The following is a 24,755-nucleotide window of genomic DNA, read 5'->3' on the forward strand; positions in this document are numbered from 1 at the left end:
CATTGATCCTTCCAATAGAACAAGGTGGTTTGGGATTACCTGATTTGAAGAGATATTTTAGAGCTACACAGTTAAGGCTCAGATATGTAAAACAAACAAAATCTATAATTCAAAGTGGAAAGGGATGATGATGAAGTGAGGAGAATTCAAGGAAAATGAGGGATTTTGGATGCAGTTCCTTAAGAAGAATAAAAATAGCCATACATTAAGAAATTCAGACTACATATAGCAATGTTACAGGAGACACATGTTCATAAAGGAGCAGAAAACTTTCTAAGAACTAAGCAAACACAGTAAAGGAGATTTTGCCAATAGGGATAACTGCAATTAGGGGTACAGAGAATAGGCAAAGAAAACACGTGGACTGCAGGCTAGAGTCTGCCTTCCCTATCAAGGATTGGTGTCAGAGTTTAAGCAAAGAATAAGGGATATGGGAATCTTAAGTGAAAGACCTGCTCTGGTAGAGTTTTTAGTTGAATCTAGAACAGAAGCTGGTGTTTAAAAGGATTATTAGTAGGGCATATAAAATAATGCAGGGTAACTATAGGAATCAATCAGAGGAGGGTAGAAAAAGATTGGGAAGAAAGACTGGATAAGCAGTTCACAAGAAAACAATAGAAGGATATATGTATGGCTCCCAAATATGCAACAAGGTCAAGAAGGTTTAGGATTTTTGCTTGGAAGTATTTGCATGGATATTTTATACCATAGAGGTAACTTGGAACATATGTTCTGGGAGTGTAATGAGTTGGCAGACTTTAAATTTCCCTACAGAATACACTGTTGGAAATATTGAGTGAGCAAATGGGTTCTTTTTAGCTGGGATACAGAATTTGAATTACCTAGGCACAGTAAGGCCATGTTAAATTTAATTGTGTTGGTTGCCAAAAAAGCAATTACTAGAAAATGGAAATCAAAGTCTAAACAAACTGTTTATGAAATATTGAATATTGTAACAGAGATAAAAGAACTGGAAGTGGGATCTTGAGAAAAAGATAAGAGCAAATTACAATGAAAAATGGAAATTTTGGGAACAATACATTCAGAATTATGTTTTGGAGGAGTGAGTTTTAAGGGAAGCAGGGATTGATCAATTTATATAATACTGGATTGGTGATAATTATACAAAAGAATATATGTGATGTATAATATTTGCAACTGAGGATATATTAATATGGTTTGTTTTCTTTCCTATAAATGTATGTTTGCTTATGTCTTAAGTGACAATTCAATAAAGGTGTTAAAAAACAGTGCTGCCTCCTAGACCTAGCATTTTTCATTTTTGTGTGGACTTCATCTCAGAAAACCTTAATAAAGTCTATTGATTTTTGGTAAGGGGGGAGACTGTTGAAGTGTAATAATCAAACGTGTATAAACTGAAGAAATTAAAGATATCTATAACTAAACAAAGGGCCAGATTTAAAAAAAGCCTACACTAAGTGTATACGATATGCATTCACTAAAATTCGTATCACATTTTTTGTGCTTTCTAGTCACTCAGAAAGATTACACTAAGTGCATCTGTAATCTACGCTTTGTGATAATCTTTATGAATCCCTGTCAATATTTAAAGCTGCAAGAATATCAGTAGGAAAACTAAAATTAGGAGGAAGAAGATATGAGTTATGTCTGTGTTGTACGTTCAATCAGAACAGTGTACATTTAGTGTGGGTGTTATTGAATCTGGCCCAAAGACTTTAAGGAATTTAGACATACAGAGTGAAATAAGGTTCAATCATTATAGCGTTTTTTTAAAAGATTAATTATAAGAAAATTATTGGAATATAATTATTCATTTTGTATTCATTATTTCAGTCAGGCAAATCAGCCTGAATGCATGTACCATAACTTTACTAAGCTAATTGCATTAAACAGATAATAAATAGACATAAACACATTAAAATGAACCTGACTTTTTATTATTACTTTTTATAACAAAGCAAGATTTAACTGCGGTGGTGGTGCTGCGGTAGCATTGTCGCCTCACAGTAAAACATTGTCCTGTTTGATTCTCAGCTAGAGCGTCTTCTGTGTGGAGACATGCATGAATGGGCGTACCTTCGTTGAAGGTTGTGCGTCAGGGCCTGCAACTCAGCAAGTAAAAATCTACTGCCAATCATTAGCGGACCGGAGTTCCACTGTGGCGACCCCTAACCGGGAAAAGCCGAAAGACACAACATAACAAAGCAAGATTTGATTAGCTTATCAAACTTTTAATGATTAAATTTACAGAACTGTTTTTTTGCTTAGATCTTTATAGAAGTGACAGAACCCACAGACATAAAATTGCTACGTTTCATATTTCAATGAATTCAACAGTAAAAAGGGGCAGATATATACACCAAACAATACCAAAACTATGAGGATGAGTAATAATTTGAGACTTTTTTTAATTTAAAGCTTGAGCAGTGAGTTGCGGGTAAAGAGTTAGAGTTCCTCAACGTCCTCTCTACCTGAACATTGGTCTTTAAAAACTATGAAACTATAGTGTATATGGAGACATGTACGTGAAGCATTCCAAACACTATAGGGTACAAAGTTTGTTCAAGTCTGGGACTCAGTAGAAGGCAGACCTTATTTCAATATCTGAGAAGTCATGCAGCTACTCAAGAATTCATAAATCAATCAGAGATAACTGTGTTAATAGTGAAAATAGTGCATCAGCTAATTTATAACACACATATCTGTCTATCTTTAGTGTGTGTGTGTGTGTTAGAAAATGCCACCATGAACCCTGGAGTTATAGCAGTCAAGTTTCTTAAAGGCCAGTTGGTTGGAAGCTTGATAACAAACCTATGAACGTATGGCTGTTACAAGGATACATGACATTAATAGCACAGGCAAATACCTGGAAATTAAGTTATTTGTATGTATTTTAAGATGTACAAATTCAAGAAGATAGTATGGGAGTCACATAAAATCACAGATACATGAAACAAGATTAAGGATGATTGTTAAAAAGTGTGACTTCCTTGACCCTGACAGGGGAATTAAATGCTGAGTTTTATGCAAGATTTTATGTCTATAAAGTTAAGTAGAAAAAAAATATAAAGAACCTGTCATGTTCATAAGTTTATACTAAGCTAACTGCCCATGCAGGTCATTTCAAGCCTAGCCAATTAATCCCTTTGAGACTTAAACCCTGCACCTTGTGTCTGTAATGTAAACATCTTAACTATTATGCCAACTCCCTACCCCTGTTCCAAGGGTTATAATGACAGGATCTCATATTTGCCAGAAAAACAGCAAAATTGAACAAAAACAGAAGCACTGAATACGTATAACTGATAAATATGCAGTCTAACAGATCATTTAAAAGTGTAAACATTACATAAGTTGGAAGGAATATCCTGAATTTCATGACAGTCTGCTTTTAGGTCAAGGCAGCCCCCCAATGTTGTGGTCATGCAAAGAACGTAGGCAGTTTCAAATTAAGCATTATGTACAATGTATGCTAATGACAGTTTGTGCAAGTCATTGTTCTAATGCATAAACTTTATGCAAAAGGTACAAACAAATATGGAATAAAGTAATATAGAAACAAAATTGGCAGCGTGGGCTAAAAATCTTAAGCAGGCCTTGTCAAGTCCATATTAGGGACATTTGTTATTCGCCAAACACTACCACAAGGTATAGAAGTCATATATGTCTGTCAGTCTCCCAACATTATGATTTAGCTCTAAGAGTGTCCACCAATGTGTTTGCACTATATCCCTGTAATAGGTATGAAGTGTAAGACAGTTTTGTAAAAGTATGCAGCTATTGTAGGAAGCATTTTACAATGAATTACAACATTGCACTAATAATGTTGTGTTGTTATGTACTGATGTATCTGGAAAAAGACAGAATATCCAGGCGGTTCTTTAATCTGATGTTCCTTCATCACTGTAGCTTACGCTGTTGGGACATAGTATTAGCTTCCCATGCCTGGACAAAATGGTTGTAAGGCACCAATTTATCCCTATTACTCATAATATCTACAATACTCTGCCATCTCTCCATAGAATACAGTGCTAATTTATGGCACTCAGTCACTCTTAATCATTCACACTTGATACCAGTAAAATTGTCCCACACTGCCACAGGACACTCCTAAGTTGTACTGTCTATTAATAAACATTTGGGACATTTATTCCATGTAGTTATTAAAAATACCAGACTGTGTCTTCCTCGTTACACAGAATGTAATCTACATTATCTCTTTGTCTGCAGTACACATGATGTTAGAGTACCTCACCAGTATAGTCTGCTTGTTGCATGACTTTTTAGAACAGAAATCTACTACACAGCATAGTACAAGCACAATGTATATTTGTAACAGTTTAATGTCCATGGAACATGATAACTTCATAGTTTTTCTTCATGGAGTAAACTGCTAGCTTGAAGCAGCAGTTATCGGCAATGGCCATTGGCTTTTACTATTTTACAGTCCACTACAGTGTGCAGAGAGGTGTTGCTTGTTATGTACCTGCTCAGAGTACACTTGCTGTTTGGATTGTGCAGCTTTTACATTACTTGGTTGCAATTATAAAAAGATTTTTACCTGTTATTTACAAACATATAAGTAGACAATGCAGTAACTTAAGTACTTGGTGTCTTGTCTACTGTGTAACATATTACCAGTAGTGCAGATGATATGCAAATCTGATATAGGTAACAATCACTGATGTAGATAGAACAAGTAAGATAATATTTTCAGTCCTGGCTGAAAGCTTTACCTGCCTCACACAGAAGAAGCATCCCACAACTCCTTCTTTTCTGCTACTCTCACTTGTGCTGTTTTTTTTTCTTTTCTTTTTTCCCCTTTACAAAAGTTGTACTTAGTACTGTCTAACACTACAGCTTTGTCCTTTCTCTGTGCATATACTATCCAAATTTTCAGCAGTCCCTACAGGTCAGGTCAGCATTTTTTTAATAGTTAAGGGCCTCTTTAATGCTGCTCTGATTTTTATTGAATGTGACCCAATATAAATAATCATTGAACAATTTAATGTGGTTTGCAGAAATTGTGATGGTCAAGTTTCCCTTAAGAAAAAAACATCCAGCATGAGGAAAATAGTGTATATTTGTGGCAAATTTACTCTCTCTTGAACTGGCTTCATTGACATAAACTGATAAAGCCCTTTTTATGACTCCAAGTGATCTGAATTTGAGTAATGAATGATTTGAGCACCTGTTTGGTTCTGGCGTGGAGAAAAGTGAAATAGCATGACCAAATCACCTTTTATCAGGGATAAGTTGTAAGGGCACAAGCCAGAAGCACATGGTCTCATGGTAGTGTCCCTTGGAGAGACTGGAGACCAACTGGGAGCACTAGATTATGGGTTAGTAGGGCAGTCTTGAAAGCTAATTTACTTGTAGAAGTGAATGACATTTCTTGTGGATATTTACTGCATGCTGATCCTTGGGCATGTTACTGAGCATTTGCTGTGTGGTTATAGTCAAAAATTAAATAATAAATGTCTGATAGCTGCTAAAGGATAGCCCCTCTTGGTCAGCTGTTTCCCCACTGCATGGAGAGAATTACTGATGATTAACAAGTAGTGGGGATAAAAAAGCTCAAAAACTGTATCAAGCTATATTGAGGGAACCAAATTCTCAAAAGAAAAAGAAACCACAAAATATTGTTCTGTGTGCTTTCCCCCTCCATATCGGTTGACAACCAAGGCATTCCCCTTTTAGTCTAATACATCCTGGGTATTTCCTAGTGAGAATGAGAGCTGACCAGAGGGGCCACTGCTCATACAACCTTGAGGTGATTTTTGTTCTTGCCAGCATTCTAGCAATCAGGAAGTTTCTTATTTTGCCAAGCATCCTGTATGGTGGTTGATGTCAGCTCCTACATTAATTTGGATGCAGTCTATGCCCTCCTTCTATGTATGCCTAATCTCACACAGATGCTTGTGAGGGCTTCCATCACTGGCATGGAATGACTCGGTCTTTGGCCATTGTGTCTTGCAATACTCTGCTGGCCTTTGAGTAACTGGTTGACCGAAAGTCACTTTCTCCCTTCCCTAGGATGAGTAAACCAGTGAATGTCACTCAATCCCAGTTCCAGCATCTAAACCACTATTTAAACTTGGGCCATCTGCACTGCAGTCAGTGCTTTATCCCTCTATTCAGCAGAGCCTAGGGGAAACCAAACAATATACAATAGAAAAGGCTTAAATCAAGTTGAAAGGAAACAAGCCTCACAAAAGTAGATCATAAATATTAGCATCTGAATATTTGTGTGCATATTTTTGAAATGCATCAAAAAAGGTGAATCAGATGTGTCATCGTATATACAAAACACATTAGAACAGGTCATAAAGACTCAGGAGCTACAGTAATTACCATGAAAGCCTTCCTCACATTAGACATGCCACTTCTTCAGTATCATTCTCTGCAACAGCAAGTGAGCTCTGAAAAGCAAGTGAATATCTGAAGCTCTAATCCAATCAAAACCAGTAAAAATCAAGGCAGACGTATACATAGTGTGAAGATCTGAAGACCGCTGTTAATTACTGCAATGAACTGAAGCTTGCTCAAGATCCTGAATTCAGAAATAAGCATTCCCAAAGGAAAAAATGGCTGTAGATAATTTACAGCAAAATCTTCCCACACAACAGAATGCAGTAGTGTGTTCTTATATGTGAACCTCACAAAGAGAATCTTTATAACATTAAGAAGAGAGATGGATAAGCATTGTTAATGCTAAAAGAGTTTGATTTCATATGAATACATAATAAGGCTTCCTGAGGCTATAATCACTGGGCTGAAATCACCAAGCCTGCGTCCCTCTGTCCTATGCTATGGTATTTCTCAGCATGAAAACTAAGGCTTGCACAGTTGCAGTCAGCCAATTAGGACCATCATTTCCCTCCTCCAAGGGATCGGTATGCTGGCATAAACTGATTAGAATGACACTCCCCTGCCCAGCTCTTGCAGCACCTGAGCTGCTAATCAGTGTCAGGAGATGTGAGTCACAGTTAAGGCTTTTTACATGATCTCCAGATGCAAAAGATGAGACCATGTCATAATCACTCAGGGTCTCCCTACGGTGTTTTCATGAATTATAGCCAGCCATCTTCTACCATAATGTGTCCCCATCTTGCCATCAGCTACTGCAGCTGCACTCCCATGGCTTTTGTTCCTTCCCGGATATATCTTGATGGGAAAATGCAGACTGGGGAATGCAATATAACAATGGTATTACTTACCACCCCTGGCAATCAGGGAGAGGAGTTTTGGAGTGGTACCGACTGTCATCAGTGTCATGTACACTGCCAGCAGGGATTGTCTAGGTCTTACCCCTTTCCCAGTATGCTGACATCTGCAGAGAAGGCAGGGCCTACACCAGGACTCGAGAAGGTCACCTAACATGTTCCCCTGCAAACAGTTTGGGCACTCACATTCTCCCTAACAGCTCCACCAAACGACCAGTCCACTAACTGAACTTGGGTCTGGTTGCCACCTTCCTTCACGGCTAAAACCGGAGCAAAGCCGCGCCCCTCGCGTCACCAGTAACCCCGCCCACCCCAACCCCCTCTCCCGCCAACATACCTCCTATTTTGTGATGTCACGACAGCATCACTCAACGGGAACGCCCTCTTTTTTCGTTCCCGCCGCCTGCTTTTGGCTGATTTACTATGCTTTTCTGTAAAAAAAGCATAGTAAATCAGCTGATTTACAAACTCCGATAGTCTGTTTCCTTTTTGAAACAGAATACCGGAGTTTGTACAGTGTTTTCCGGACTACCGGAGAATCAGTTTGATTTCCTGATAGTCCGGAAAAAAAAACGGAGGGGTGGCAAGGATGAAGTTGGTATATCGTTCTATTTTAGGTAAACAGTAAGAAATTTGTATAGCACTCATGATTGTAGTTTGTATGTATTTTCACATAACCATTGAATTTGCATTTATACATTTTTAATAAAAAAAAAATTGTGCGTTTTGCGTATACAGAGCTTACAGGGAAACCGGCATGCCATTAAAATACAAGCCGCGGTGGTGCAGCGGTAGCGTTGTCGCCTCACAGCAAGAGGTTCTCCCGTTCGATTTTCGGCTGGAGCGCCTTCTTGTGTGGAGTCCTACCCGCGGTTGAGTTCGAAAGACATGCATGAATGGGCGTCGGGCTGGCACCGTAAAAAATCTACTGCGAATCATTAGCGGACCGGAGTTCCGCTGTGGTAACCCCTAACCGAGAAAAGCCGAAAGAACAACATTCATAATCTTACACAACACGCTGTGCTACTATCAGTGATTGTTCTAAAACCATCATAAAAATGTTGACTTCTTTTTCAGAAACAGGTGGGAGATTGTTTTAAATGTTTTTATGTGCTACACATTAACTGTTAGTTGTGTAACTTTGTAAACATGAAAAAAAGGCGGAATTAATGTCCCACAAACAAGAAAAAAAAATGAAAGCAAACAAATGTACTATGCCTTTATTATGACAGAAAAGGCAAATGCTACTTCATTTTGCATACTTCTCCCTACGTGGCTCCAATCTGAATTTCAGATGGTTAAACGGATGGATGGATGTATCTGAAGAACCGTATGAGCATAACCTTAATGCTTGAATGTAGTGCTAACAAAGAATAGGGTTTTTAGCACAGTACATAGAGAAAGGGATCGGATTTCTTCTAAGTCACCTGATTTATGACATCCCTTTTACGTGTAGGCGTCAGTTTTCCTTTCAGGAAACTGATAGAAAACTGTGAATAAGCTTGCCTACCGCCCCTGTCGACACGAGGAGTAATATTTGACAAGATTCTACAAAGGACTGTAAACGAAAGGTGTAAGTCTTACTCCTTAGTGTTTCTTTAATACAAGTAATCAAAGGCATTCATAGTACAGTAAGAGGTGTGGAACTATCAGACTAGGAATAGCATGTCTCTGTCTGCTAATAACTTTTATTTTAAACTTTCGTGTGTGTGTTAAAGAAACACTTAGAAAGCTGGACAGTACAAAGTTTTTCTTTGACTTTGTAAAAATATTAATATAGAATTAGAATAACAACAAACATGTTTATATAAGATGAGGCAAAATGTCTTTCAGTTTAATTTTACTTTGTATAGGTCAGAGGTCTGTTATATGTCTAACTTCCCATAGGCTAAGCTTAGTTTTTTTTTTTTTATCTTTTATGCAACTTGACTAAACTAGTCTTCATAATTTTAGTATTTTATAATGCAATAGATGAAAAATACAGAACAAGTTAGAAGATAAAAAGTGTAAGTGTGCATGAATTCTACAATTGTTGATGGTATTGATATATAACAGAATGAGAATAAAAATATATCTATAATATATATATATATATATATATATATATATATATATATATATATATATATATATATATATATATTAGCCAAAACTCAACGTCTTGATTTGTTTTAGGTTCATGCATGTTTTAGGCTAATGACTCCAAGGGCCTTTTGAAGCCTAGCCATGCATCCCAAATCTCTGACAAGTTTTGGTACCCTTTATAAGTGTAAGCAGGAGCTTGGGAGATGAATCCTTTACAAGTAGGGGCCTAGTATTTGAACCATTTACAACTTGCCTGTGTCCATTAGAGACATAGGTGCCAAGCCAGGGATGAATTTCTCAAGAAACAGCTTAAATATTTTTTTCCTGTCAAATTGGATATGTTCATGTTCTAAACTAATACCCAAGAAACATTCAGGGATAACCTAACTTAACTGTATCACTTCCAGCTCTCTCTTACTACTACCTACACATTTCTTTTTTTCCATCATATTCATACTAGTTAGCTCATGTTACACTGAATTCCCATAATCTCTTCTTGCTGTTCTTTTATTTGTTAACTTCCAAAGTTCACACAACTTTATCTGTATATTTACTTACTTCATGCCTAGTACCTTGGCTCAGCAATGTATTGACATTAGTCTTACCATATTTCTGTTTAGTTTCTTGCCATACTACGTAAAAATTTCCATATATGTATTGTATTGTATTTCTATCCATTCTATATATTCCTTTATTGCATGTTATGTAATTACTTCAGAAGTATGTATACTTAAAATGTGATCTGTGTTTATCTTTGCTCATACTATTTGTTTACTTAAACTTTTTTTTCGGAGCTTTTATCCTCGGCTCTCTGCTGAAAAAGGGCTTCTAAGAACCCAGACAGACTAACCCGGTTAACAAATGTAAAAATAAATAAAGTGTCCAAGTTACATTTGAATTGGGTTAGGGAGGAACTCTGCTTCACATGGATGGGAGCCTGTTCCAGGGAAGGAGTAGTCTCTGGGATACATACCTGTCTCTCCATCAGGTCTTATTTGTAACACAGGCAAGGTTTAAGTCTTTAGAATGTGTAATTCTGGCTGTTTGTTTTGTGGTTATGCAGGAGGTCCATCAGAATGGGGTCTCACAGTGCCCTGTATGCCAGGCATAGATCTCCCCTCAACAGCCTATAGGGGACAGACTACAACGATTGGGCCTTGAGGCGGTCTGCATAGGACATATTACTTATAGGTTCATAGGTTTATACTAGGCTATCTGCCCTAAGGCATTTATAAGCCTAGCCCAAATTTTTGTGGCTTACGCCACCCCTTATATGAAAAAATACTGTGCCCATTAGTTTGTTGTGCATCTGTCCAGCAGTGACACAGAGATGATTCCCGGGGTAAACCTACGATCTCCCATCCACAGGTCTAGATTTCTCTTGAACAGAGTCAGCGAGGTGCTCTGCCTCACATGGACCGGGATTTTATTCCACAGCATAGGGAGTCTCTGAGTGATAAATCTATCCCTCCAGCACGTCCTATTTATATCCGTGCTAAGGTTTAAGTCGCTTGCTCTAGTGGTTTTGGTGGATTTGGATTTTTGAGGTGGAGCATGTCCATTAATTCCGGGTTGGACATGGCCTTGTATGTCAGGCACATGTCACCTCTGAGCAGACGGTATGCGACTGAATAGTGCTGGAGTTTCTTCAATCTGGCAGCATATGACAGATTTTGGAGTCCCTTTATCCTTTTGGTGAGGAACTTTTGGGGTCTCTCCAATTGCTGCAGATGTCGGGTGAGATACATCCCGAATGGGGCATTGTACTCGATCATTGGTCTGATAAGTGAAGAGTACAGGGAACAATGACCTCACTAGATCTGGATGTGAATCCCTTCATGATCAGGTGGGCAATGTAGAAGGTCTTTCTAACCACTTTAGCAACGTGAGTGTCAAAAGAAAGGCCACTGTCAACCTGGGTCCCCAGGTCCCTGATAACCTCTTCTGTGCTTAGTGGATTGCCACCTATATGGTAGCTTGGGGTTACCTTGTTTTTCCCGAAGGGTATGACTATACATTTTTGGCGTTTAACTTCAGGCCATGGCTCTGGCACCAGCTATCTGTTTCCGTGAGTCCCTTCTGAAGGATATCCGTGTCCGATGCACTTTCCACTATGGCGCCCAGTTTGCAGTCGTCTGCAAACTTTGTCAGCCAAAGTCCTCCCATGTTGGCCTGTACTTCTGAGAAGTAGATGCCAAACAATAGGGGCCAAGGACCGAGCCCTGTGGGACACCACTTGTGACCGGCTTGGAGTCTGACACAGCGCCAGCAACTCTAACCCTGTGGGTTCTGTCCTTAAGCCAGTTTGCAACCCATCTTGTGACATATGGGTTTACATTTAAGCTGGTAAGTTTTTCTACAATACTCGAGTGGGGTATTGTGTCGAAAGCCTTTGCAAGGTCAAGGTAGGCTGTATGGACTGCCTTTCCTCATCAATGGCCTTGGTGACTGTTTCGAAGAAGTCGACCAAGTTCAAAAGGCATGATCTTCCCTTGACAAAGCCAAACTGGGTTGGGTCCAATGTCTGCAAGTCCCCTATATCTTTGTTTATGAGCTCCATTATGATCCTCTCCATAGCTTTGCAGACTAGACTTGTTAAGCTTATGGGGCGGTAATTACCAGGGTCCGTGAGGCGCCGCCTTTGTGGAGTGGGACCACAGTTGCCGTACGCCACTCCTTGGGCACGTATCCTGTGTTAAGGCTGAGATTAAACAGCTGCCTTATGTGCGGGTTTAATTCCTCATTTAGCTCGTGTAGCACACAGCCGGGGACACCATCCGGTCCCATTGATGCTGTGTTTTTAGCTTTAGAGAGAGCAGCTTTCACCTGCGCATTTGAGATGTCCGGGAGGCTACACTCGGCTGGGATAGTTATCTCTCCTTTATCTGGGGAGAGAGGGGTGAAGTTTGCACTGAACCTGTCTGCCAGTATGTTGGCAATGTCTGTGGGGTTCAGTGATTTTTGTATCATTTTGGACTAATTCTGAGCATATCTGGGAGTTTCCACCCAGGTTCCTAACATAGCTGAAAAAGGCCTTATGATTGTCCTTTGAATCCATGGCAATTTTTCTCTCAAAATTGGCCTTAGTTGATTTTATGAGTGCACGTATTTTTTTACTAATAATGATCAGGGGTGACTTCCCTTTTATGGATTTTGTTCTATCATGTAATAGCTTTCTCCTCTTATTGTAAAGTTTGTTAATGGCTGGGGTCCACCGGACTGGACGTTTGCCCTTTGTGGAAAGAGTCTTGGTTTTATTTGGGATTGCCTGATCCATGCAGTCCTGGAGGTGTTCATAGAAGGCATTTGTAAGGGCTTCCACAGCTTGGGTTGTGGTTTCCTCTGGCTCAGGGGCCTTGAAGGATACCACACCAGTCTTGAGTAGTGTGAAGTTTGCTTTAGAGAAGTTCTTCACTATGGTCTTTTTTGTTTGGGGTGGGGGCGGGATGTGGATTTCCAGTGAGATTAGTTTATGATCAGATCTCACCAATGAGGGATATACTTCCGTGTGGAGCATTTTGTCCTCATGTTTGTGACAATGAGATCTAGTATATTTTCTCCTCTCGTGGGAACAGTGACTAGCTGTTCCATGGCATTTGAATTTATGAACTCCAGGAACCGTTGGGCTAGAAAGTTAGGGCTTGAGTAATGTTCCCAGTCTATATTCGGGTAGTTAAAGTCACCCAATATGATGGTGTTTGGAGATACATTTATACCCTCCAGTGTCTTCAGGAAGGCTGTGTGGGGTTCCTGAGTTTGAGAGGGTGGCCTGTAGCATGCTACAATTTGTAGAGCAGTTCTGCCTATGGTTAGTTGCACCTGGATGGTTTCGAAGCTTCGTGCGTTGCCACCAACCTGGAGGTGTGGGTATCCTTTATGAATATGGATACAGCCCCTCCTTTTGTGGTGTGGTCCGGGTTTTGGGGCCGGAACGCATGATATGAGGTAAAACCTAATAGTGCCGGGTGCTCTCAGGAGCCTTGAACCAGGTTTCAGTTACAGCACAGACATCGATGTTCTCCATACTGTGAAGGGCCTCGAGTGCATGCATTTTGAGATTTAGACTTCTGGCATTGAGCAGCATTACCCTCAGTTTCTTCCCATTTTTGTTTTCTAGGGTGGTAGGTTTAGAATTTGAGCCTTGCCTAAAAAGGCACTATGGGGTGGCAAGAGCCTTAGCCAATATCCGAATCCCAGGGTGACAGGTGCAAGCTGTCCCTTGCGATGCAGCGTGGCTTGTCAAGCATGTCATCCCAGGCAGACAGACACTGGATCCCCTTTGAATGACACCAGACATTAAGCCAATTGTTAAAGCTGATCATCTTGTCTCTATATTGTGGCATCATTCTTGGTGAAGGAAGGATACTGCTCAGGGTTAGGGTCATACCTGCCTGGGCTACATAATCAGAGAGCTCCTCTATGTCTCTTTTCATGTAGTCCAGAGAGGTACGTCTCAGGTCGTTCACACCAGCATGGGCAATGACTGTGTCATATTTGTACTTGCCGTGGAGTGACCCGAGTGCTTGTGTTATGTGGCGGATTCTAGCGCCCGATAGGCAGCTTACTGTGACCCTCTCCTTGTTCAGCCTGGTGAGTGGGACATCAGTGTGTCTGACTATGGAGTCACCTATGACAAGTATGTTTGGTGTTGTATTTGGCCTTAAGGGCTGTGACTGCTTTGCACACTGCTTTTGTGGTTTATGTGTTGCTTGTGGGGTGTCTTGAGGTAGCAGTTGTTTGGGTGTCTGCTTTGGAGGCCTCTGCTGTTTAGGTAAATTTTACTCAGAGCCTCCGAGTATGTCTTTGTGTGTTTATGTGTTTGATTCAGTGGAGTGGTAGCATTATGTGAGGCTGGTTTTGTGGTGTGTGTAGTTGCCTTCTCCTCCTGTCTGGTCTTGCCAGTCCTGAGTTGAGAGAGCTCAGCCTCCAGTTTGGCTAAATAGCTGCATCTCTCGCAAGTATTTGTGTTATGTGGGAGGAGGAGAGGGTTGTCTGTGTACATGACGCAGTTATAACATTGCCTCAAGATTCCCAGATTCACCAGCTGGACCGGAGAGGAGATTGACAACTGACCTTTGGACATGCTAGAATAATATTGGGAAATCCTTAATTGAAAACAAGGGCCAGTGGGGAGTGAGGGTGTAGTGCTTTTAATTTTTAGTGCTGACTTGTATAATTGCTTTAGTGAGCAAGTGCCAGGTAACTTGAGTGCAATGTGTTAGAAGTAACTAAATGCAAAAACGACAAACAGTAACTTTCTTTCAAGTGAAACAAGGAAATAAGTACAGTAAGCAATGCAGATATCACTAGTGATCCACAGAAGCGCTGAGAAGTTGCGTATTAGGTGGAATTAGCTTCCAGGGAAATAACAAGCAAACAAACAACAAGCATATAAACAGCTAGATTCAGCAGGCCTGGATCTAGTCTATGCTAGTCTATGCTAGAGCAAACAAGGTGTACCAATTTCAGTAAGATACAGTTCAAATATTCAGGCACTATAAACCTTTAACCAGAAATTCCCAGCTCAGAAGGGCAGAGTCCAGCCTCTTCTCCCACAAGAGTGCAGACCACAAACCTTCTTAATGTAAAATAACTGGCCTGAAGCCCAAGTGCCTAAACCAGAACTAATACACTTGGACACTGGGCTCTCAATCAGCAGTTCCCAACTTAGAAGGATGAAAGCTACCTGTCCTGCCACCACAGTGCTTGCCACAAACCTTCCTAATGTAAAACAACTGGTCTGTAGCCCAAGTGCTTAATCCAAATGACTTGAATGATAGCTACACTTTAATCAAGTTACAACCAAGCAGTAATAAATACCATTGAATACTTTAGAGAATGTCTGGATTAGTGCTCAAGTTACACAAACAAAGCTAGATCCAGCAGGCCCGAACCCTGCATTCTTTTAGTGAGGAACCTGTATGGACATTCCATTCATTGAATATGGCTGGTTAGGTACATACTAAAGGAGGCATTGTGTTCAATGATAGGTCTGATGAATGCCGAATACAGTGGAACAATGACTTCTTTGGACCTAGATGCCATACCTTTGTTTATAAGTTGTGCAACATAGAATGATTTCCACAGTACTCTAGACATATGATGGTCAAAAGCTAGATTACTGTCTATGTGCATCCCTAAGTCCCTGACTACTAAGTCATCTCTAAGGAGTTTGTTATCAATATGATAGTTACCACGGGTGAATGACTTCCTGAAGAAACTATTATGCATTTCTTGGCATTTAGTTTTAGTTCATGGCTCTGGCACCAGTTGTTTGTCTGTGTTAGCCCTTCCTGGTGAACATTTGTGTCTGTGAGAGTCAGTGGCAGGTCCTAATTTGCAATCATCTGCAAATTTAGCAGCCAGAGATCATTGACATTGGCCTTGACATCAGTGAAGTAAATTCCAAAAAGGAGTAGTCCAAGGACCAATACCTGAGGGACTCCACTTGTGACAGGTCTCTTTGTAGAGGTGGACTCCCCAGTTCTAACTTCCTGGTTCCTGTCTGTAACCAGTTGGCTATCTACTGGGCAACATATAGGTTTGTACCTAACCCCTTGAGTTTGTCAACAATGCCTGAGTGGGGCATTGTGTCAAATGCCTTGGCCAGGTCAAGGTAGGCAGTGTGAACCATTTTGCTCTTATCCATTGCTTTGGCAAACTTCTCAAAGAAGTCCACCAGGTTGACTAGGCATGACCTGCCCGTGATGAAACCAAACTGGGTTGGGTCCAGAGTCTAGAGGTTTTCTATATCATTATTGATAATTTCCATGATAATTCTTTCCATGGCTTTGCATGTAAGACTTGTGAGGCTTATGGGTCTGTAGTTTGCAGGGTCTGTAGATGGCTCACCTTTGTGCAGAGGGATGACGTTTGCTGGTTTCCACTCATGAGGCACAAAGTGCGTTTGGAGGCTACAGTTAAATAGCAATTCAGAGGCCCTGACAGGTTATGTTTCATGCTATTTAGCATCCTGGGATATTGTCTGGGCCCACTGATGCAGTGTTCTTGGCCATAGAGACAGCATTAAGGACCTGTTTCCTAGTTATATCAGGCGGTTATATCTGATGGTATTTCCTTAGGGAAGGTTGGGGGGGTAAAGTTGCAGTTGAATTTGTCAGTCAGTAGGTTTGCTATATCTTCTGGCTCAGTATAGGTGGCTCCATTTGCAATGAGCTCTGCACACAACTGTGCATTGCATTTGATGTTGCAGACTTAGCTAAAGAATGTCTTGTGGTTGCCCTTGGCCTGGGAGGCCAAATTTACCTCAAATTTGGCTTTGGTAGACTTTATTTGTTCTCTGAGTTACTTGTTTAGTTTGATGAGTGTGCTTTTATCCTTCTGGGTATTACACCTCCTAATTTTTGCCATGATTTTCTTCCTTCTGTTATCCAGCCTGTTGATTTTGTGATTCCACCAGGGTGTCTTGATTTTGAGTTAGTTCTGTACATCCTTGTGGGTACAGCTGCCTCTATGCAGTTATTATCATGCTTATGTGGGTTTTCTGTGAACAGTTCTGCATAGGCAGCAGTGTTCTCAGGGTTTATGGGGGCTTGAAATTTTGCTAGGTTATCAGTTAATAGTAGGAAGTTAGCCTTAGAGTAGTTTCTAAATATTCCAGGGTTAGCTGGGGTGCCAGTTTTTATTTTTACTTCAGAAGAGACCATTTTGTGCTCTGATCTTACCAGGTAAGATATTATACTAGAGGGTGTGCATCACTCTCCCATATTAGTGAGGACCAAATCATGTATTGTTGTACCCCTTGTTGGTGTACTGACAATCTGTTCCAGGGAGTTTGTGTTTACAAAATCCAGGAATCTCTGTGCCTGTAAGTTTGGTATCATATAGGATTCCCAGTTAAAAGTGGAATATGGTACCGGGTTGGGTGGTGAGTATTTCTAATAAGTTTAAATAAAACAATGTAAGAAACTTCTCTGTGTGGAAGATTTTAAATCCATATATAATATATATATATATATATATATATAGTTAATCACTGTATATTAATCAGATACTAGTAGTAGAAGTAATGAACTCAAACTTGGCCCAAGTCAAAAAAATAATAAAAATATATAATTCGAAATATTATACATAATTACTCGGTTAGCGTTGCCGCTTCACAGCAAGGGGTTCTTTGGTTCGATCCTCGGCTGGGGTGCCTTCTTTGCTGAGTCTGCATGTCCTCCCTGTGGTCGCATGGGTTTCTCCGGTTTCCTCACACATTCCAAAGACATGCTGTAGGTGGATTGGACACTCTAAATTGGCCCTAGGTGTGAGTGTGTGCATGTGCCTTCTGTGGAAGGTTGGGCGCCGGGCTGGCAACTCGACACCGTAAAACTCCACTGCCAGTCATGTGCGGACAGGTGATCCGCTGTGGCGACCCCCAACTGGGAAAAGCCAAAAAAAGAAGATACAAAATTACTAAGTATTCAAAAGTAATCCAAGCAGGGTAGGCAGTCTGTTTCCAGTCGAAAATCCTTTAAGTACACAGACAAGCGATTCAAGTAAAACAAACATAACAGAGTAAGTTTCCTCACAAACTTTCTAACTATATATACTTTTTATCAGGCAAGAGAGTGTTTATTGTGCTGCAAAACAAAGTGCTATTGATATACATGTAAAATTCACATCCCTCCCCCCATCAGTGTCCTACCCTGCTTAATAGCTGTCATAATAATATAACCCTTATGTACTTTAAATAAAATTAATAATGATGTGGTACCTCTTATTTAACCAGATTATTAAGTCTGTGATTTTATCCAAGACAATATACTACATGGCTGGAAATATATAAACCTTAGACCATATGGCAATCTAAAAATATTTATAAATGTATACATATATACTTTACATGCAAAAAATCCATTGTAAAAAATCATATTCTATTTCCATAACCTATTGTTAACAAAGATCACTTTCATCCTCCAAGACTTCTTCATGTGTTTGTACAAGAACCCTAAAAACTATCTATAAAAATATTATTGTATAATTAGTTAGTATTGTTATTACACATCATTTTGAATAAAGTAGAAAAAGAACAAGAAACAATGTTTGATGATTGGAAACAAAATATACACTTAAATTAAAACTGACATGGCATTTAAAAACAACTGGAAGAATAAAATAAAATAAAATTAGTCATGTAAACAATGTGGCAATTTTCTAAGTTCCAGTGCACTTTTAAGTGAACAGTAGTAGTTTAGTCCAGGCTTCCTAAAAGAGTCAGATTTAATTGTCACATGAGTTCACGTTTCTCCAGCATATTAGGGATTCTCCTTCAAGATCACTCATGTCTATGCGATAAAAAAGTATATATACTTAGAAAGCTTGTAAGGAAACTATTACTCTGTTATTTTTGTTTTACTTGAATTGCTTGTCTGTGTACTTAATAAAGGATTTTAGACTGGAAACAGGCTGCCTACCCTGCTTGGATTACTTTTGAATACTTAGTAATTCTGTATAATATTTCAAATGATATATTTTTTATTATTTTTTGACTTGGGACGAGATTAAGTTTACTACTTCTGCTACTAATATATGGTCTGATTTAATATACAGTGATTAACATACCTGTCAACCTGAAATAATCAAAAATCTGGACAAAGGCTATGAAAAATAGGTACAAATCTGTACGCTAATTAACATAAAAATTTACATGCATAATTATGTAACCCCGCCCACTCCGTTGGAATTGTGGGATACCAAACAAACTGGACAAAATATTAAGCACAAAATACACACGTGTATCAAACTTCGAACTTGTATAAAACTAAAATACAGTTGTCTTTTACAACATTAAAATCAACTGCATTGAATCGAGAGAGATGATGAAAGCTGACAAACAGCAGACCCCATGTAGAAAATCAAAAAAGGGGGGGGTGACAATTTAATTCCAACCAAGCTTGCATTGCACTAGCTAGCCATCAGGTTCATAATTACTAGGTATCTCGTTTAAAGGAGGACATTCTCAGGACTGCAGCATTCACCGGCCGCCGCCTTTAAAAGTACAACACAGCATAGTATCAGCAATCCATCTACATACTGTCGGAGTAGAATCCACAGCCTTCTACATCAAAAGCAAGTACTCTACCCATTATGCTATTAACAATGCAAGCAAACTTGGTACAAGCAGCACTAAACTTCTCTTCCCCTGAAGTTCTCAGCCCCTTGTAAAATCCACTTGACTCTCTCTCTCAACTTTGCAGCACAAGAAATCTGTAAAATGCCAAAATTTATTGTGGGGGACCAGGGGGAAACAAAAATCCCAATAACCAGGGACACATTTTAAACATTGCTTGTATAATCTTGGAACATTGCTAGAATACAATGTTACCAAATTACCAAGGGTTTCCTGAAAGATAGGACAACTGAAACTTAAATGGCTATTTAATGAATTCAGTTCTTCTCACTAATTTGTTAGAAAATCACAAATTTTAAGAGGAACAGACCAAAGAGCCAAACATTGAACACAAGTGGGTAGGGAATTCAGGCTCTTGCTTTTTGTACCCAAGGAGCAGGGTTTGAACCTGAGACTAAGTAACCCCTACCACCAGTTATACTTAACTAGGGCATTTTACACAGACACACACTTTCCATTAAGCAGATAAAATACACAGCCCCACAGCTTTTACTCCATTAAACAAATAGCTTGTAAAACAGTGAGTCCAATACAGCTTTCCATTAAGCAGATAAATACACAGCCATTAAGCAGATAAAGTACACAGCCATTAAGCAGATAAAATACACAGCCTTCCACACACACACACACACACACGCGCTTTCCATTAAGCAGATAAAATACATAGCCCCACAGCTTGTACTCCGTTAAACAAATAGCTTGTAAAAACAGTGAGTCCAATGCACAGACGTTAAGCAGGTAAAATACATAGCTGTTAAGCAGGTAAAATACACAGCCGTTAAGCAGGTAAAACGCACAGCCCCCCAGCTTGTACTCGGTTAAATAAATAGCTTGTAAAACAATGAGTCCAATACATTTTGGCCCAGTACATAAAAATACAGCTTTCCATTAAGCAGATTGGATAAATAACACAGGCTGCCCCAGCCAGCTTGGACTTCATTAAAGTCCATTAAGCAAATAGCAAACAGTGAGCCCAGTAAGCAGATAAAGTAAATAAACACACATAGCTTTCCTTTAAGCAGATTAGATGAAACAACACAAGCCCCAGCTTGGACAAGTCTATTAAGTAGATAGCTTGTAAAACAGTGAGTCCAGTAAGCAGATAAAATAAATACACATGCAACTTTTCTTTAAGCAGATTAGATGAAATAACACAAGCCCCAGCTTGGACAAGTCTGTTAAGTAGATAGCTTGTAAAACAGTGAGTCCAGTAAGCAGATGAAATAAATACACATGCAGCTTGTAGATTGTCATTGTATCTGCTTAACTTGTCACAGCCTCAGGACCCCAGCTTGTAGTTCACTCTTTAAGCAGCTAAACAAAAAACACACAACATCTGGCCCAATGGCGCTAGCACATTGAACAGAATTCAGTAGTTCTTTAAGCAAATTGAACAGACTTCAGCAGCTCCTTAAGCAAATAAAAACACTTAGCACCCCTTACCTCTAACTCCATCTAGGAAAACAGCAGCGAGCATCTTCTTCTGAAACTCCAGCGAGCGTCCATTTTTTCTAAAATAAATAAATAGATCCAGTCCTTTGAGCGAGCGTCTTCTAAAATTAATAGATCCAGACCAGTAAATGTAAATCCTTTCCGGCTCTGATAACTTTGCCGCTCGCAAATGCATTTGAACCAGAGTCGGAAATACATGCTACGTACGAACGCGAGCAAGTCTGACAGGCTGGTGGAGCTGACGTCATCGCGCACGTGATGATGTCAGCTCAAGAAGCGCGAAAATTAAAAAAAAAAGTGCAAATAAATCGGAAATGAAGGGGTGCCACTCGGGAATCATGGCAACCATTTTTTGGACCCCAAAACTTGGTAAAAACCGAGTAATTCAGGACAGTTGAGAGGTATGATGATTAACTATGGACTGAAAATCTTCCACACACAAAAGTTTCTTGCATTTTTTTTTTTTTGGACCCACTATACTTGTTTAGTGGGTTGTTTGAGACTTCGGGGATACCACGGAGATTGCTTGTATTTTAATAAGTTTAAATACATGGTATGGGTTTCCTGGGTCATAGAGGGGGACCTATAGCTTGCAAGGAAGTGGTATAAAATAAGGTGTTGTGCTGTGTCCTTGTTTGCAGGGTAGCCAAAAGTACAGGTTAACAAGTACCCTATCAGGAAAAATAGCTGTTATTCCAGATTATGATAATATTTTGACTGAATCTGTAAAGTAATAAAAACATTTGTAAACGTATGTAATCTCTGTTTTTATTTAAAAAAAAATTAATAAAGTGCAGATTGGTGTGATCTAGTAAGAGTTACAACTGTTCTGTTAGTACATTTTACCTTAATGATAATGTGCATCAAACAGAAGGTATTGTCCACATTCCATTTATGCCTTTAGTATATTGCTGGAGTAAAATGGCTGAGATGACTTCAGTTGGGTATGCTTCAGAGAGGTCTTTTTTGTATGGTTCCCTCAAACAACCTGGTTCAGGTCATAAGGCATCAGAATTAAATATCTGTCTAGATCCTTGGCTGGGGTGCCTTCTGTGCAGAGTCTGCATGTCCTCCCTGTGGTCACGTGGGTTTCCTCTGGGTGCTCCGGTTTCCTCCCACATCCTAAAGGCATGCTGTAGGTGGATTGGACACTCTAAAAATTGGCCCTAGGCATGAGTGCGTGCATGTGTGTGCCTTCTGTGGAAGGTTGGGCACCGAGCTGGCAACTTGACACCGCAAAAACTCCCCTGCCAATCATGAGCGGACAGGAAATTCACCCCGGGGATCCCGTCAGTTACCCTGCTAGACTGGCGTCCCGCGTCCAGGGAAGTAAATACTGTGGGAAGAAATAGTCAGGGAATTGTTATGGCTCGGCTTGTATAGGCCCTAGGGCTGATAGCCTAGTGTCAACCTATGAACCTATGTGTGGAAGTCATTATAACCTTGCACTGTTGGTATGCTGTCTGTGGCTTTAAACCATATCTCAGTGACTGCAAAGATATCAGCATTCTCTAGGGTGAAGAGAGCTTCTAGGGAGTGGAGTTTTTTGTTTAGATTCCTAGCACTGAGCAGTAATACCTTAGATTTTCTTGGTTTTGCTTTGGTATGTCAGAAGTACTTTCAGTTTGGCATTGCCTAAAAAAGGCATTATGGGGGTGACAATGTTTTAGCTAATAATAGGAAGCCTACAGGGCAGAGGTACAGACCATCTTTCATTCACCACAGCACCCCATATTACCTTGTGACACCCCCCCCCCCACCTTACCGCTGGCTGCATATTTGTTTTGGTATGTTAGAGTGTCATATTAGTGAAGCAGTTGCTGTCCTTACTTCACAACATTGTGTCTTCAGTTTGTTTTTTGGCTGTAGGGCCGTCTATCTGGAGTTCACAAGCTATCCTCATTTCTACTTGAGATTTTGTCGTGATCTTTGTTTCTCTGTCAAATCTAAACACATACTGGAAGGTGTATTGGCAGCACTAAATTAGCCCTAGATGTGCATATTAGCAAGGGCATGAAAGTGCACCCCATGATAGACTGACATCCCAACCAGGACTGATTCCTCACCTGAACACATTACTCACTGTGATAAGCTCCAGTCTCCTGTCTTTGAGATCAACAAATGGATAAAGTTGGTACAGAAAAATAAATAAATCACTGGGTAACATGTTCAAAGGAACATGACAGAAATATCATGTAGTTACCAGCATATTATTATTCCTAATAAAGAACTATAAAAGAGCCACTTATGGCATATAAAGTACATGCATAAATGTAAATTGTTTGTATCAACACTGCAAGTTTCTCTACGTTGTAAGGACTGATGTTCTTCATATTGATCACTATCGCAATAGCCTTAGCTATGTGGATTGCATCCTGGCAAGGATATAACAGCTGGCCAGCTTCCAAACCTTCAGGGTACCTTCCATGCAACCAAACTGCCAGGCAGCTCAAGATGAGCTGGCAGAAGGACAAGTCTGTGTGTGAAGCTCGTCAGAGCTTTACTGCCAGTGAAGAGTATACTCCAATGAGGCTTTTGAGGACCTCTTCAAGTGGTTACAGACAATACCACAGTTGTGTGGTAGATCAACAAGCAAGGGGGGACCAGGTTGTACCCCTTTGCAGACTAGACATGTTAGCTTGGGATATAGCTTCACAGCACAGTCTCACTCTGCAGGCATCCTACATTCCATTAGAGAAAAACTGTAAGACAGACAAGCTAAGCAGGACCAGGGCAGACCCTCACAAATGGAATCTAGATCAGGGTATCTTCCAAGATTTGGTCCATCTGCAGGAAGTTCCTCAAGCAGACCTCTTTGCCTCCTCTCTGAATAATCAGCTAGCAGAATTCTGTTCCAGGACTCTATGCAATAAGGCCTGGAAGACAGATGTCTTTTCTTTGGATAGGAATATTCCTGTATGCGTTTCCAACCTTTCCACCTTATTATTTATTTTTATTATTTATAAATATATTTAAATAAATAAATGTAGAAATAAAATAAAATAAATAAATACATTTTGTTTTCTTTGGACAGGAATGTTCCTGTATGCATTTCCAACCTTTCCACTTGTATCCATATGTTCAGAATGAATTCCCCAAGATCATTGTGGCGACTCCTTTCTGGCCCAAGTAACCATGGTTCTTCCTTCTTTTGGAAATGGCCAGGGGCAATTACCACAATCTTCTCACAGACTGTATCTACAAACACAAGTACAGGGGTGTTTGAGACACCCCAACATCCATCATCTTCAGTTGACTGCCTGGATGATAGGGCCTTAATTTCTTTTAGGCATCTGTTTTCTGAGGATATGCAGCCGGTACTAATGGAGGAAAGAAAGCTTGCTTCTAGAAAATCATATATCACAAATGGAAAATGTTTTCTAGTTGGTGCCAGTAAAAGAACCAGAACTCATGCAGGGCTAGTTGTTCCTTGGTTTTACAGTATTTGTGTGAGTTACTACCATCTTATAGCCTTTCTTATTCCTCTATTAGGGTTCATTTGTCAGCCATTTTATAGGCATTTTAGCACATCTGCCCATGGATCCTCCTCTTTCAATGCAGTGTCATGACAAAATTTTCTTGAAATGGCTTTTATATAAAAAGCCTCCAAGTAAACCGGTGGCCTCTCCATGGGATATTAATTTTGTGTTACAGGAGCTATCACTTGCTCCATTTGAACCAGCTAATCTGGCTGACTTGAGGTTCTTAAGTTTTCTCTGAGAACTAATTCTTCTTTTATGCCTAAAGTGGTATTTGTATTTACTTTAAGACAAACTATCCAGTTTTATTCCTCAACAAAAAAAATGAGGGAGAAAGGATACTCCATACCTTGGATGTCCACAGACAACTCAGGCACTATCTTGATAGGAGTA

At 39.9% G+C, this 24,755-nt stretch overlaps 1 protein-coding gene across 1 annotated transcript in view; it reads left to right on the top strand.

Annotated features, from left to right (window-relative positions):
• The first annotated feature begins 8,676 nt into the window (after positions 1 to 8,676).
• Positions 8,677 to 24,755, top strand: part of LOC122792911 (caspase-8-like) — a 722,590-nt gene continuing 706,511 nt past the window's right edge. The window contains exon 1 of the mRNA XM_044060469.1: positions 8,677 to 8,781. The gene's annotated coding sequence lies outside the window, so the exon portion shown is untranslated. The remainder of the gene's footprint in view (positions 8,782 to 24,755) is intronic.

Source organism: Protopterus annectens, chromosome 2.part0 (genome assembly GCF_019279795.1).
Source record: "Protopterus annectens isolate FY-2018-M chromosome 2.part0, PAN1.0, whole genome shotgun sequence".
NCBI lineage: Eukaryota > Metazoa > Chordata > Ceratodontiformes > Protopteridae > Protopterus > Protopterus annectens.